This window comes from Cimex lectularius, unplaced genomic scaffold, assembly GCF_000648675.2.
Source record: "Cimex lectularius strain Harlan isolate CLEC.00 unplaced genomic scaffold, Clec_2.1 scaffold27, whole genome shotgun sequence".
NCBI classification, from domain to species: Eukaryota; Metazoa; Arthropoda; class Insecta; order Hemiptera; family Cimicidae; genus Cimex; species Cimex lectularius.
The window spans coordinates 211,731-227,086 of record NW_019392670.1 but is presented as its reverse complement, the minus strand read 5'-3'; the positions used below and the strand labels follow the sequence as shown (position 1 = coordinate 227,086).

General features: G+C 36.2%; 1 non-coding gene across 1 annotated transcript; it reads right to left on the bottom strand.

Moving 5' to 3' along the window:
* Positions 1–7,062: 7,062 nt before the first annotated feature.
* On the bottom strand, positions 7,063–7,135 carry Trnag-acc. The gene has a single exon. It is a non-coding gene; the product is annotated as a tRNA-Gly (tRNA).
* Between the last annotated feature and the right edge of the window lie 8,221 nt (positions 7,136–15,356).

Here is a 15,356-nt window from a genome sequence, read left to right as displayed (position 1 = left end):
TAAGATAAATTTATGGCCTGATTAATTATATTTTCATGGGCTTCAATTTTACACCCGTTTTACTATAAGTTCCAAACTGCCTCCTAAAACACTAAATCTCTGGATCTGGCCAAACTGTAACATAAAACAAGAATTGTTGCTGAAATTATGCTTACTGGATCACTTATTAAAAGGCAACTAAATAAAACAAAATGATGCTTTATTGTGTCACGGTGTTTCGATTTTCTGAAAAATAAATTTTTTCTAGATACATTAAAATATTTTATAAATTATCCTCCAATTCCACTCATTTTCTGACAACATTAATGTGTTTCATGTGCACACCCCCACCCTAAACCAAACATACTTCGCCACATTCCAAATTCCTAACTTCCCATTAGTTCACTGCTAATTTTAGGTAAACTCTCTAAAAACCTGCTCTGTAAGCTAATACTCTCCAATCCTACCAATGCTAATAGGCACAGAAATTAAGGATAATGTTCTTGTAAAAAATACCTTCCACTACTAACAACATGCATACTAAAAATGCAAATCCTCAGAGACTGCCTTAAATAAATTAATTGAGCATATAGGTATTTGGAGAATAAATAAATAAATAGTGTTCTGCTGCTTGCGGACATAGGGAGAGCTTTCGGTAACTCTTGATATAAAACTATTGCAATGGCTGTGCAACTATGGACTCTCCAACTAATAATGCATTGCTTAGAAGTGTAATAATAAGCGCTGAACTTGGTCACAAGAATATACAAATATTTATTTAGAAATCGTGAGATGCGGTCTGGTGTGATGTAGGTTTCAGAAAAACATTTCCTTTATCGTGCCAACGTTTCGATCTTTATTGAGATCATCTTCAGGGCCTGGGATTTACAAACATTGTTTACATATAACAATTACATTTTGGATGTGGAAAAGTGAATTTATACAATGCAAAATATATTTTTTATATATTCAATCAAAGTATATAATAAATATATAAAAAATATATCAAACATCTCATACCTTTTAAAAGAGGAAGGAAGCTAAATAAAAAAGAACCTCCTATAAAACATGAAATCAAAATCAAATCCAGTCGAAGGTTTTCGCATATTTGCCAGGAAGTAGGAAGCATCACAAGGCACATCTACATTGCAAGGAGAATGTGAGAAAACTGGGGATTCATGTTCCAATATTGGATGACCAATCACAAATCCAATCCAGAAAAACCCCGTTCTCGACTTCCATTGAGTTGAATAAGACCGCCAATGATCAAAGAAATTTTCCCAGGTTCCCCCCACCCTGTCACAATCATATAATTGAACAAATTGACACCACAAAATAGCACCACACTTTATGTGAGTACGAAATATTTGGTTCAAAATTTATATTCACATCTTAAATTGTATTTTTTCCAATCAACTTATGTTTTGTAATTTATCCAGGCCCTGAATGACTATGCCCCGAATAAAGGTCGAAACGTCGGAAAAAAATGAAAAAGGTGTTTTTCTAGTACCTCATTCTTGACCGCTCCTCACGACATCAACAAGTTATGAAACAACAGGTCACGAAGAAACACACACTGGGATTAAACTTGTTTCGGAAAAATCTATGGGAGGGTTGAAACATGTAACCTTTTTAAAATAATGCTTAATTTATTATTTCAAAATTTTACACTAAGTATAGATTTTATTAGCTTGCTATGATGGCATGGAAAAGACCTTCTGCCAGAACCAAACATTTGTCAAAGAAATAAAAACACACCAAATATTGAAAAAAATTCAGAGCGTTTTGATATAAGGAAAACAATGAAAATACCATACATACAATTATGAAGTAAAATATTGCTACTTTATATAATTTAAAATATTTATATATTTATATGTATAATTAAAAAATAAACCTTTATATTTTGTCCTTCTAACGAGAAACTCAGTTGTAAAATTTGATATGTTGTACTAATTCGTATCTGTAAAACCATGCTTCACGTGCATGCTGAGAAAGTTCGAAGTTAATTAATGTTAAGTTGCATAAAAACCATTATTGTCTTCTACATCTTAGTTTTGGCAAACCAGAATTTTTTAAACGAATTAAAAAAAATAATAAGCGTGAAGAAAAATTTACGGCATAATCGGAGGATGACGTGACGTCCAGTGCATGATGGCACTGTTGAACAGTGGACTTCTAAATCCAAGTTAGTGGTCGAGGTTTACATTGGGAGTTTTGAGGATGGTAGTGTGTTGTAGTGAATAGGTTTGACATTCTGTTTAATGGGATTTGTGAAATAATAAATTCTGTTATTCAGAGTATCTATGCCTTTACAAAGTGCGTTTTCCCTTTCCTTAAAAACATTATGACAAAAGTGGCCCTACCGCCAGGCAGTTCGAGCGTGGTCCAGCCCTAAAGGGGGGGCTCAAGAAAAGGGAGTTGTGAAAAATATGTTTATTCAGCGTGAGAGGTGAAAGTGTAATGTCTCACGGGATATGAACATTGCATTTAAAAAAATTAGACTGTTTCATTGGCCGGGCCCACCTTTCCCACCACAAAATAGGAATTGAGCTCTGGTTGAAAAAGTAGATGCCATGGCCAATTTGTGTTGCGCCCTCCAGCCAGTGGTATGCCATTTAAGTAAATTCAAAAATTTCAATAATAAGTCAGTTAAATAACTCGATACCTCTCTTCTCAGCTACACCCTACCTTTCTTATAAATCTGTCAATACCTAAATAAATATTATTGTGTGGTGATCGTTAGTAGATGATTATTCGGAAATTGTGAGATGCGGTGTGCCCAGTGCCCACTCTCAACACGACACGAGAATGGCACAGTTACGCAGAAAACAAACACTGAAGCCCTGAAGATGATCTCAATAAAGATCGAAACGTTGGCACGATAAAGAAAATGTTTTTCTGAAACCGACATCTCAAGATTTCCGAATAATAAATACCATTCTTTTCACATCGATAACAGCTACACTCCAATTCATAATATTATATTTGAACAACAATGTAATTTCAAATACGTTTATATAATACCCCTTTTTGATGTGCTTTCATTAAATCACTCACCACCAATAACAAAAATATCCTTTTTTCTTACATTATGAGCTTACAGAATAATTTTTTCACAGAGGTAACCAAAAATTGGCAGTAAACTAATGGGATGGTACATTTTCTCTATTGTAATTCGGATAAAAGAAGTTAGGTGGTGCATTTGCCGAGCCTAAGGTGCTGCCTTCTCCTTTCGATATGAGTCCGTAGTGTGTCTCCATATCTCTGGTATATGAGTTCATAGCTGGCCTTAAAATGACCACCTTTGGTACCATTCCAATCGTGGGGGAATTGTACTGGTTAAAAGTGCTAATTTACCATTTAACTTTCTCAGGAGCGAATATCTTGCTTGAGATATTTCTTGCCTTTATGAACAATCAACGTTGGTCGTCCTGAACTATTTTTTTTTTTTTTCAAATGATGTATCCTTGATTGGTCAACTTGTCCAACCAACGCTGCGCGTTTTCCTGGTCGTAGTTGGTCCTTTTAAGTTTTAATAATTTATCTGATTCTTTCAGAAAAGGTAATTTTTTTAACCCTATGTCGCCATATTTCGTTTCCGACGGAATTGATTAAACCAAGGATTTATTGAGCATGTCTGGTATAAACTAGCTTGGTGCTCTAAAATTGATATTAATTCAAGGTAATCCTTAAAAAGGATTAACGTATTTAATACTCTCCTTGGAATGAGATTACGTTCATCAATCATAGTTAAATAATCGGTCTCATACCGTATCACAAGAATCGATAAACAGCGCATTTTCAACAATAATCAACTAATCCACGTTAAAGTTCACTAATAGCTGATATTCGCGTAAAAGTTTTAATTTCCGCCTAATTCTGGCAAAACGAAGCATCCTCTTTGTGTATGCGAGTCACGTATAATCTGTCTAATTAGGCCGACAATGACAGGCTTGTAGCTTGAACGGAAGATGTCGAGCTTCCGAGAAGAAGAAAACAGTTAAAATAAGGCGTATTCTTAGGCTTTGTTTGAAGCCTGACTGGAACTAACAATAAGCCCATTCCAGTCCGAGAAACCCGCAGTGCTTCAATTCCTCCATTAGATATCTAATCAATGTTTGCTTGTATGAATTTTATTATATAATTTTTTATTTACAATGATTGTTTACATCATTACATCAAATATATATTGTACATTAAACATAAAATTGTTTCGGGGAAAATACGCCAGATATTACACAAAACAATAAAGGTATTTATATAATTGTAATATTTGTAACTCAACATTATATAGTTACATGAGTTCAATAAATAAATAATAAAATAAGAATCCATTATATTTAGTGGTCTATGGACCAAATTACTTCTTTCAATTAAAGAATCTTTTTATGTAAGGTTTTTGGTTGAAATGAAAAAGTTAGTGCCACGAGCGGGATTCGAACCCACGACCTTCGGCTACTTAGTAACTTTTCATTTCAACCAAAACCTTACATAAAAATATTAATTAATTGAATAAAATAAAAACATTGATGTACGTGTTATATATAAAAAATCAACTAACAGACAAGGACATAACATGTATTTAGACATTATTTATCACAGCAATTGGTTAAACCAGGGTCATTAGAAGATGATATACTATACCTTTTTACTCCTCTTCATTATTTTACAAACAATATGTGCAAAAGTCTTTTGTGCTTGACAATACTTTGCATAGGTCATACAAGAATAACTCACTGGAACCTTCTGGCCCGTTATGCAACGATCCTTTTGAATTGTACATGGCTTGATGTATATAGACAATATTTTGGCATTAGCCGACACCAGACCTGTGCGAGGTCTTGGGGCAAGACAGCGGGCACAGATCGATGTTCGACTACCTCGGGGCTATTGAGGGATTTTTAAATGTATACAGTGTCCATGTGTGTTTCTGTTGTGTTTACGTTAATTTACTGAAATGAATGTAATTTAATAGCGTGAAAGGAAGGAATTTTGTTAAGCCCGCCCCGATGAATATCGAGTACTGTGAGGTGATATCTGAAGTGTGGAGAGTAAAAGTAACTTATTAGCGTGAATGTAATGGGTTCAACTCCACACCGAGGGATTTCGAATACTCCTTTTCATTTGTTTATGGTACGGCTGTATTTCTCTTGAACCAAACCAATGAGGCTATCAAAAAACGTTTAACATCAAAATGTCAAATAAGACTTTATACATCCTGACTGTTTTTCAAAGGATGTTTTACGCTGAAAACAATGGCGTAATCGGATTTTTAATTGGTCGAAAACCACAAAGTTATGTCGGAAAGTTTGAAAAAAATTTCGTTTGTTTCGTGGTTAATTCCAATCAATTGATTATTCTTTCTATGTAAGATCTTGGTTGAGATAAAAAAGTCAGCTTCACGAGCGGGAATCGAACCCACGACCTTCGGCTAAATACGCCGCTACTCTACCACTTGAGCTATCGTGACTTCGATCCTCTCGGACACCAACTTTCCATCTCAACCCCACCGTTTGAATTTTGCCTCTTTTTGCCGTTTTCAAAAACATCTCCACGTGGCCACTTCATATATCGCTGAGAATCCGATCCTGATTACAAGACATCGAAGTCACGATAGCTCAAGTGATAGAGCAGCGGCGTATTTAGCCGAAGGTCGTGGGTTCGATTCCCGCTCATGACACTGACTTTTTTTATCTCAACCAAGATCTTACATAGAAAGAATAATTAATTGAAAGAAGTAACTTGGACAATTAACCACTAAAACGTAAATGGGTTAATTCCAATAATTTGCAACTTCACTGAAATAAACATTAATTACGTTAAATTCCCTAGTTTCGTGGTCCGCTTGACCAATTAACATCTTACAATTAATTAAGGTTTTTAGTTGAGATAAAAAAGTCAAAGGCACGAGCGGGATTCGAACCCACGATCTTCGGCTAGATACGCCTCTTCTCTACCACATGAGCTATCGTGACCTCGATCCACTCGGACGCTAACTTCCCATCTCAGCCCCACCTTTTGAATTTTCCCACCTTTTTGCCTTTTTTCAAATGCCATGTAATCAATTTGATTCTCGGCGACAAATGAAATGGCCACGGAGAGCATTAGTGAAGGTATCTTCATTTTAAACTTATTAAATTCACTAGTTTCGCGGTCCGCTTGACCAATTAATATCTTATAATTAATTAAGGTTTTTAGTTGAGATAAAAAAGTCAATGGCACGAGTGGGATTCGAACCCAGGATCTTCGGCTTAATACGCCGCTGCTCTACCACTTGAGCTATCGTGACCTCGATCCACTCGGACACTAACTGCCCATCTCAACCCCACCTTTTGCATTTTCCCTCCTTTTTGCCATTTTTCGAATCCCGCTTGTGCCATTGACTTTTTTATCTCAACTAAAAACCTTAATTAATTGTAAAAAATTAATTACGTTTATTGTTTACAATCTGTCAGTTTTTGTCAAACTCACATTAAGCGAGCAAATCTTAATTCCTCGGAGTAAATACATTTTACAATAGTACCAATTGGTTATATTCAGTATTCCATTCAAAATGAACCGTAGACCACATTTTTCCGATCAACAGCGAGTTGATATGTACGACTGCTTTATTAATAGTGGTGATATTGAGCGATGTGCAGTCGAGTTGTACTCCCTGAAATTTCCTGTTTGCCTCAGGGTAAACCACAAAACGTTTATTCGTGTTGCTCGCAATACGGATCAAGGTACGGTTTCTGTTCTCGTTCACAAAGAATGGCATCCCAATTTCGACGAGGAGCTGAATATTTTACTGTATTAATCCATTTATGTTTTAGTGGTCAATTGACCAAGTTACATCTTTCAATTAATTATTCTTTTTATGTAAGGTCTTTTTTTTTTCTTTTTTTTTGGCCTTATGATCTTGCATATTTAGCCATGGTACGAATTCTTGTGTGTTCAAATTGGGGGTTACCGGGAAAAAAGGGCCAGGGGCGACGGTGGGAATCGAACCCACGACCGCGGCGTGAGAGTCTCTCATGCTAACCACTCGGCTACCGCGGTCCCCTTACGTAAGGTCTTGGTTGAGATAAAAAAAGTCGGTGTCCCGAGCGGGATTCGAACCCACGACCTTCGGCTTGGTACGCCGCTACTCTACCACTTGAGCTATCGTGACTTCGATCCTCTCTGACACCAACTCTCTATCTCAACCTACAACCGTTCGAATTTTCCCACTTTTTGCCATTTTCAAATGTCGTGTAATCAGGATTCGATTCTCAGCGCCTTTTGAAGTGTCCACGGGGAGCTGTTTGTTAGTGAAGTTATACTTCTTTTATTTATTAAATATTAATACATGTATGTTTTAGTGGTCAATTGACCAAATTAATTGAAATTTTACTGTATGTTCGCAAAAAATCGAATTTCTCTTTCCGAAATGTTGGAAGAGTTTGAGGTTTTTCAAAAAATGAAATTAGAGATGTACCGTGGATTATCATTTTAAGTAGTATCGCTCTAATCTTGTCCAGGGATTCTGATTATAATAGGTGTCTAACGTTTCTCGCTCAAATGTCAATTTGGGAGCTGAAGAAAACGTTCTTCCATACATCCAATGGATTAATGAATCCTAAGCTGCAAAGAGCCAGATATGGCTTGGGAGCGGCAAAACAAAAGGCACCGACGGATTGATGAATCCAAGTTCACTTCTGGCATACTGAACCTTCGGAATTTTTGAACGTGGGCAGAGGAAAATCCGAGAATTTCGTTCTCTTGTTCAGGTGGTTCTCAGTATCAAAAAGGAAAGTAATTTAAATAGTGCGCAGTTCCTCATATTTTAGGTAGGTATTACCACAAGCTCCGCACACAATTCTTTACAGGTGAGGCATTATATGAATCTTCACTTCTGGGTAGTTGGATAGGACCTTATGGCCTGATCTGTTGTCTTCCTCGCTCACCTGATTTAATTCCACTTTACTAATTCCTGTGGGGCCCTTTAAAAAACAATGTCTACGCCAATCATAACCCACCATCCTCAGTTGAAGAACTGCGGAAAAGGATAGGAAATGCTTATCAATCCATCTCCCCTGGCTTTATCGCTCTGAGCACTGGTGAAGATCAAATATTTATGCAAGGCAGGCAGTTCGAACATGAAATGTGAATAATAAATAGCAAACCAAACGAATGTTTTTTGTTATAACTTTGTCATTTTCTGACCTATTTAAAATCTGATTGCATCATTGTTTTTGAAATTTTGAAGTTAAACATGGCCTGAGGTACCCTGTATACCATAGCGTCATTGGTTCAAGAGAAATTCATTCTGGTCATCTAAACAGGACACCTTGTACATGTGTATAGTTTTACTGTCCGTACATGACCTCTTGTTAAAGACCGAGCAAGAGCGCCTAAAGATGGTCAATGCTTTTGAGGATTTTTTTAATGCGATACCAAACATTAATTCGGGAATCCAGATACATTCTTAGGTATTTAACGTTTTATACGGTATTGGCAAGTTATTTAGTTGGACACAATTGATTGGATTGACAATGTGTGTGTCGAGTATTGCCTTAGTCTTACTACCAATATTTCTAATCTCTATTTTACAATATATTTGTGAAAGTATCTACAGTATTGATAATTCTCTGAAGGTTGAATAAACCGTGTAGCAATCAGTCAAGAGAGCCAGTTCAGCTGAACTTTTTAGCCTGCAAAGTTCATTTGTAAGGAGAGAATAATGTAGGTCCAAGAACAGTCCCTTTGAGGTCCCCAGCTCTTATATTTCTTAAAAATGACCTTATGCCATCAAACTGTACAAAGAATTTCCTGTTGGTTAGATAATGACTAATTACATGTGTTAGCTACGTGAGTTTAAGGATGAAATTGCTGTGCCCAAAAGTTATGAAGAATCATATCCAACACTCTTGCCAACTGCATGGTACTAAAACGCAGCTAATGCGAAATTAGCAAGGCAGATTTGTGTCATTTTCGTTAGCGCATGCCTAAATTCTTTGCAATACTATTTTCGCTGCAAATTTTGAGTATTAGAGTGATAATGGGCGATAGTTACCAAGAATGGTGAAGGAGATGGAAAATGATCAAGTAATAGCTAATTGAGTACCAGGGTGGGATAAATGAATGCTTTTCTCGAAAATTTTTGATATGGATGGGTATCAGGTTATCATCTCCAGGATCTATTATATTTTTTATGTATATTACAATTAATTTTATAATTCATCTTTATTTTTATTATCTTTAGGCGTAGTTTGTTCATTTGTTGAACCAAATTTCTGAATCAATGTTTTACGACTTGTGTTAACGAATGAACAAAAAACTACTACCGAAATAGTTTTGTAATCGAGCTGTTCTATCCTTGCAAACGAACAAAAAATAAACTGTTTATAGGTATGTCTTGTCAAAAGGAACAGCGTTGCCACAGATTAAGATGAAGTTAAGACACTCGCGGATTTATATCTTCTTCAACCGACCGTAGAAACAGGGAAACTTTCATCCCCACTGGGCCGTTCTTTTAACGGTAAATTTTCTTTTTCGAGAAAAGTCGGAAAACTTCAGATCCTGACTGGAATTTTACGGCCTTCCTGATAAATCAATTATTACAATTAAACGTTCCTTGATTAACCCGTACGATCTCGTCGGGGCTCGGGTGATGTAAACCCAGTCGATAAATCTCCACGCAATATCAAACCTATAAATCTTAAAAGGGTGAACCGAAATTCGTTGAAATACCACGTCTAATTCAGCGTTGAATGGATTATCCTTCCTTGCTTTGGTTTACCAACATAATTACTTATTATCATGAAGATAGGTGTATCTATCTCTATGTTTCTTTCTCTGTCTCTCTCTCTCTCTCTCACTCTCTCTCTCTCTCTCTCTCTCTCTCTCTCTATCTCTCTCTCTCTCTCTCTATCTCTCTCTCTCTCTATCTATCTATCTATATATCTATCGCTCTTTCTCTCTCTGTATACCCACCTATTTATCGAGCTGTATATTTCTGAGTCTTTTATTTTCCTTGCCTATGCGTTCATTTATTTATCTACCTTATCCGCTCTTCCTTTTTCTCTCTATCAATATATTTATGTTCGTATCTATGTCTTTTATTTATCGGTCTTTTATTTATCAACCTATCTACCTATGTTTCACTGTTTTGTATGACCATTTATTTAATCATCTCTTTATTTCTCTCTCTTTGTAGCTTTTTTCCTTGTCTATATGTCCATCTATTCCTCTCACTCTCTCCCTTCTTTCGCTCTCTCCATCACGCCCCTTCATCTCTCTTTCTCTCTCTCTCTCTCTCCCCCTCATTTACTCCCTTTCTTTATGATCATCTATCGTTATACTTTTTTGCCTCACTATTTGGTTTGAAATTGATTGCGACTTGCATATTTATTTAATCTTTCACTGTATGATGTTACATCTAGTTATAAATCTGTTTTGAAATTAACCAACACACTTTTAACCGTTTACCAATACGCCATGTATTATTTTGGGGGATTACAAAAAAATTGAAAAAAGTCTGGTTGTCCATGTTTATTTCTTTTAATTATTACCAAATATTTGTTTTGTAAATTGGCTGAAAGTTAGTAATTCAATTTTAAAGTATGGTGGAAATTTACATTTACAGGGGGAAAGTTTTGTATCGTTATGTTTTACTAACATTGTTCGTTTTGAAATTAATCAGGAAAAGTTCGTCCTGATAAAATATAATATCAAATCGATTTTTCTTTCGTAAAATAAAATCTTTTTTACATTTATCAAGTTGGAATTTTATTTTATTTTATTTGTTTATTTTAAGGAGGGTATTTCAACTGCGGGGATATATGGATCCTCAGAGTGCCGGTGTTTTTAATAAAAGCCCATTTGAAAGCATGTCGTGTTTGAATACAGGACAGCTGGATTCGAACCCGAGACCTTTACCTTACAGAGATAAGTGCTGTGTCAACGCCTAAACCTTTGCGGCCATCGACGCCCCTAGCGTTTTACTAACATTAACATTTTATTGAGATTATTAAGATGTTCATGAGTTGTTATGAATTATCGTTTCGTAGTTCGGAATCACGGTGCGAACGACGAACATAAACACAACAAGTAATAATAAAATTTTGATAAAATGGAATACCCCCTTAGATAAATAGATATTTGACGGAAGAGTGACTATTTGTTAAAACGGTTTAAAAACCACAAAAATTTGCAGTTTTATATGAAATATTCATCGCTTTTGCCAGACTGAACTGATTTTTTTTTTTTAATCAAATCCACGAGCGTAAGGTTCTACGAGCCGAGAGTCTACCACGCTACCGCGATCCCCCTGGCTTTTATTTGAAAAAGCTAAACAGAGCTAAACAACAATTCGCAATCACTTTCGATTCAAATAGAGAAACAAAGAAATACAACGGGAAATGTATCGTGCGCGCGTGTGTGTGTATGTGTGTGTGTGTGTGTGAGAGAGAGAGAGAGAGAGAGAGAGAGAGAGAGAGAGAGAGAGAGAAGGTAGCGAAAAATATATTGTGCGGTACGAAAGAATGAGGGAGAGGGAGCGGAAGAGTGACGATGAGGGTGAGAGGGTGAGGGAGAGGGAGAGAGAAAACGGTAGCGAAAAAGATATTGTGGGGTACGAAAGCGAGAGGGTGAGGGAGAGGGAGCTGAAGAGAGAGGATGAGGGAGTGAGTGAGTGAGGGAGAGAGGGTGAGTGAGAAAACGGAAGCGAAAAAGATATCGTGAGGTACGAAAAAGTGAGCAAGTGGGAGTGGGAGAGAGGGAGCGGGAGGGGGAAAAGGACGATGGTGAAGGAGAGGGAGGGAGGGAGGAGTGAGTGAGAGGGAGTGAAAGAGTGTGTGTGTGTGTGAGTTAGACAATTATGTATAATTTTGGTTACATAGATTGAGAGATATAAATATAGCGAGAGAAGAAAATTCATTCAACTTAGATTCTTGGTCATTTCTCGCTGATATGCAGTTTCAATACTCTGAATTAACTTGCAGGGCTTGTGTTTGGTGAGTGTAAATGTCCTTTTTGTAGTTCACTTTAAAGTCGAACCCTTTGCTTAATTAAGTTAGACGTCGGAAAGTACCGAATGGAAAAAGTTGAACATCAATTTAAACAAAAAACAAAGGGGCATAATTTCATTTTTGCTATCCAGTTAAAGCTTACTTTAACATTTGTAGTTAAAAGCCTTGTTCGTCGTGAAGAAGACCTTTCTATAATTTGGAACCTTCCAAAATTTCACCAAAAAACTACTTTTCCAAACCCTTCTAATTTTCCTTTCAGAAATCTCACGGATATAGGTTTTATTAATGTTAGGAAATAAATAATTATTTTGGTTTTGCTACCTTTTATACCTATAAACGAGAGAGCTTCTGAACCCGAAAGCCAAGGACCAGCACAGCAAAAAATAAAAATAAAACCTTATGAAAATCGAGGATACGTTGTAACCTTGGAATAAACAGTTCTATAAGTAAAATAAATAGTAGTAACATAACATTTTTTTATTGATCTAGGTATGGAATTTTAAATAAATTCCATTAAAAAACAGTAAAACGCTGATTCGCCTGAAGTTGTTATTTTTCTATTATTTGAACTGTTTTCTCTAAGCCTAGTTGATATATTTGATGAATTGCATGGATAGATTTTTTGCAGCACAGCGGAGAATCCTTTTGGACGGAACTTGGTTCAAAATTGTTTCCGGAATTTGTTCTACTCCTTGAAAAACCTTTTTCCTTTCGTAATTATTAAGAAATACCCAAGTGAAAATAGTGACACATGACAGAGAGTAAAAGAGAGACCTTCTGGACACGAACAACAAGCATCAACACAATAATAAATTAACAAAAACCTTATTAAACTTGATGAAACATTGTTGCCTTGGAATCAGGAATATATTTTAACCTGTTTTAGGAAACTGTTACGAAAGAACCACAAAAAACTTGACTATGGTAAAAACCAAAATCGTTTGAAATGGTATGCCATCATCTGCACCACAGAATACAGTTGGACGGAAGTTGGTACATACTCACGTACTCATAAAAATTAATCTTAATTTTACCTTAAAATCCGTAGTTGCGGCCATCACGTTTATATTTTCAATTAGTTTCATCTCTCGGTTAAGTTACAAATATTCCACTAAATATTTATTTCCCAGCTTAAGTGTGTTTACTCTGTTTCTAAGAGCATCTAGAAGCTTTTGAAAGGGCTGTTGTTGAATAAATGTAAGGAAATAATAAAAGAAAGAAGTCTAGCGTTAAGATCGGACTTGGAGAATTTATAGGCTGAAGAAAGTTTGTTTCGAAGTCGACCTTTTACTCTGAAACGCGTGAAGACGTGAAGGTCAATATTGTGATAGAACTCCGGTGCCAGTTATCTTTGTCTATTTTTCACAGGGGAACACGAAATATTTTCAACCCAGTTGTGATTGTGGGAGGAGCAATTATGTACGAAAAAAGGAGGTTTTCCCGAAGGGTCACATTTTTTATTTTTATTGAAACAAGGCTCAAGATTGGGACAGATGTCGTACCACTTGTGGGATCAAACGGCCATTTTTTTTTTTACTTTTTCTTTTAGTGAAATGTTGTATCACCGAGTGAAAAACACACAGACAAGCGTTAATTTATAAGTGTGAATAAAAGAGATTCTATTTTATGACTTGCTGTCTTTAGTTGGGTAAATAATTTATTTAATTACCCCTCATCAAAAAGAAAATAACACAATTAATTAATAAAAGCCATTTTTTTTATTCTCCTGGATTTTTTCCGACTTTCGGCTTCAGTTTACGTGTCTACCAAGAGCTGGTACGATACTGAAAAAGCAAAAAAAATCCACGTTAAAAGGATGCCATACGCGTTTGACTCACGACCAAAGCCCGCGGAGGTACCCCTTATGCAGAGAAAGGTTGCCCGATGTGTCTCACATAATACAGGCGTGTCATGCCTTGGCTCCATAAAGAGAGGGTGTAGGCATGCCGCCGGATTTAAGAATGGTTCTCGGACACGGTAACGAGTTTCAGAGTCCCCTGTTCCGATTTTTAGGGGAATTGGGAATGTCAAAATATGTGTTTTGTGTTTTTTATGATTGAGAGTATTTATTAGAATGAATGAAGAGGGCTGATGATGGAACAGCATCCCCATCGCCCTCGAGCTGTGTACGTGACTTGGGTCGTTGGCAGAATATTCGGCAAGTGCTCCATCGACCCAATTTGATTAGTTTGTTATTGTATGCAGGTCAATGGAGGAATATTGAATACTCCATCTTCCAAACAGAATAAATGCAATGTATATAGGTGTGAATGTATTTATTTGTGTGAATGCGTATTGAATGTGTGTTGTAATATTTTGCATGCCATCGGGAGTAAAATGACCAAGCTATCGGATTCCCCTTAAAAAAATAAATAAATAAATCTACCTTTTCGAGAAGCATGTATGAAACTTCTAAATTAAATGTTAAATTCTTTGGGCAGCCGTGGATAGTTAGAAATTGGTTTGCGCATTTCCATTATGTTAGTTCTAATCAGACCGATAAATGAAAGATTTTGTACGATTGTCAGCGTAATTTAAACATAAGCTACAAATAATTCAATAAAAATTGTAGAAAAGCATATCATATTTAAGTTTGAATGAACGTGTAAACCTGAAATCTACTATCTGATACCATCCAGACATACTCATTTATACAAGCTCAACTTTTCACGCTTACATAATCACCCACATCGAGTTATGGCATTCCAGGGTCAGACCTTGTTATTCACTGTTTCTACGCAGAAGTTAGGCCCCAGGGGCTGTCAACAGCTGTCATTCCAGGCTCCAGATACGTGAGAGTTACCGCTTTGTTGAGGCGGGATATTATAACTAATGTTATACGTCAATAACCTTCAACCCCTTTCCTCATACTACATATATCATTAAGCTAATTGATATCCTTATACCTTATACTCATTATTTCTCATAACGTTCCTCTTGCAGTACAAATTCACTCTAATAAATACATTCACCCCCACTATACGCAATACCCATCAAATACTACATACAATCAAACACCTGTTCTACACTTTTTAACAAGACCCCAACTAACAGCTGTGCTTAGTTACAATTGTCATATCTGCAAGCGTTCATACACGCTCTCTATACGGAACCAGGGAATGCCACCCTTTGCATGGCACCTAATCTAAGTCGTTTATGATTCCTCTTTCCATTCAGACCCTCTGAGGGGCACCTATTGACCCAACTCTTGATACGTGAGAGCTACCGCTCAAAATTAAAATATACATGTTTAAACTTTTAACTATATGTTATGCTAATATATACTTTCATGTTGCAGATTGATAACCGAGTTATTGAACCAGTGCATCTTTACATGAGGTAATCCTTATACTGTACAACTCATGAGCTTTCAGTATTTTT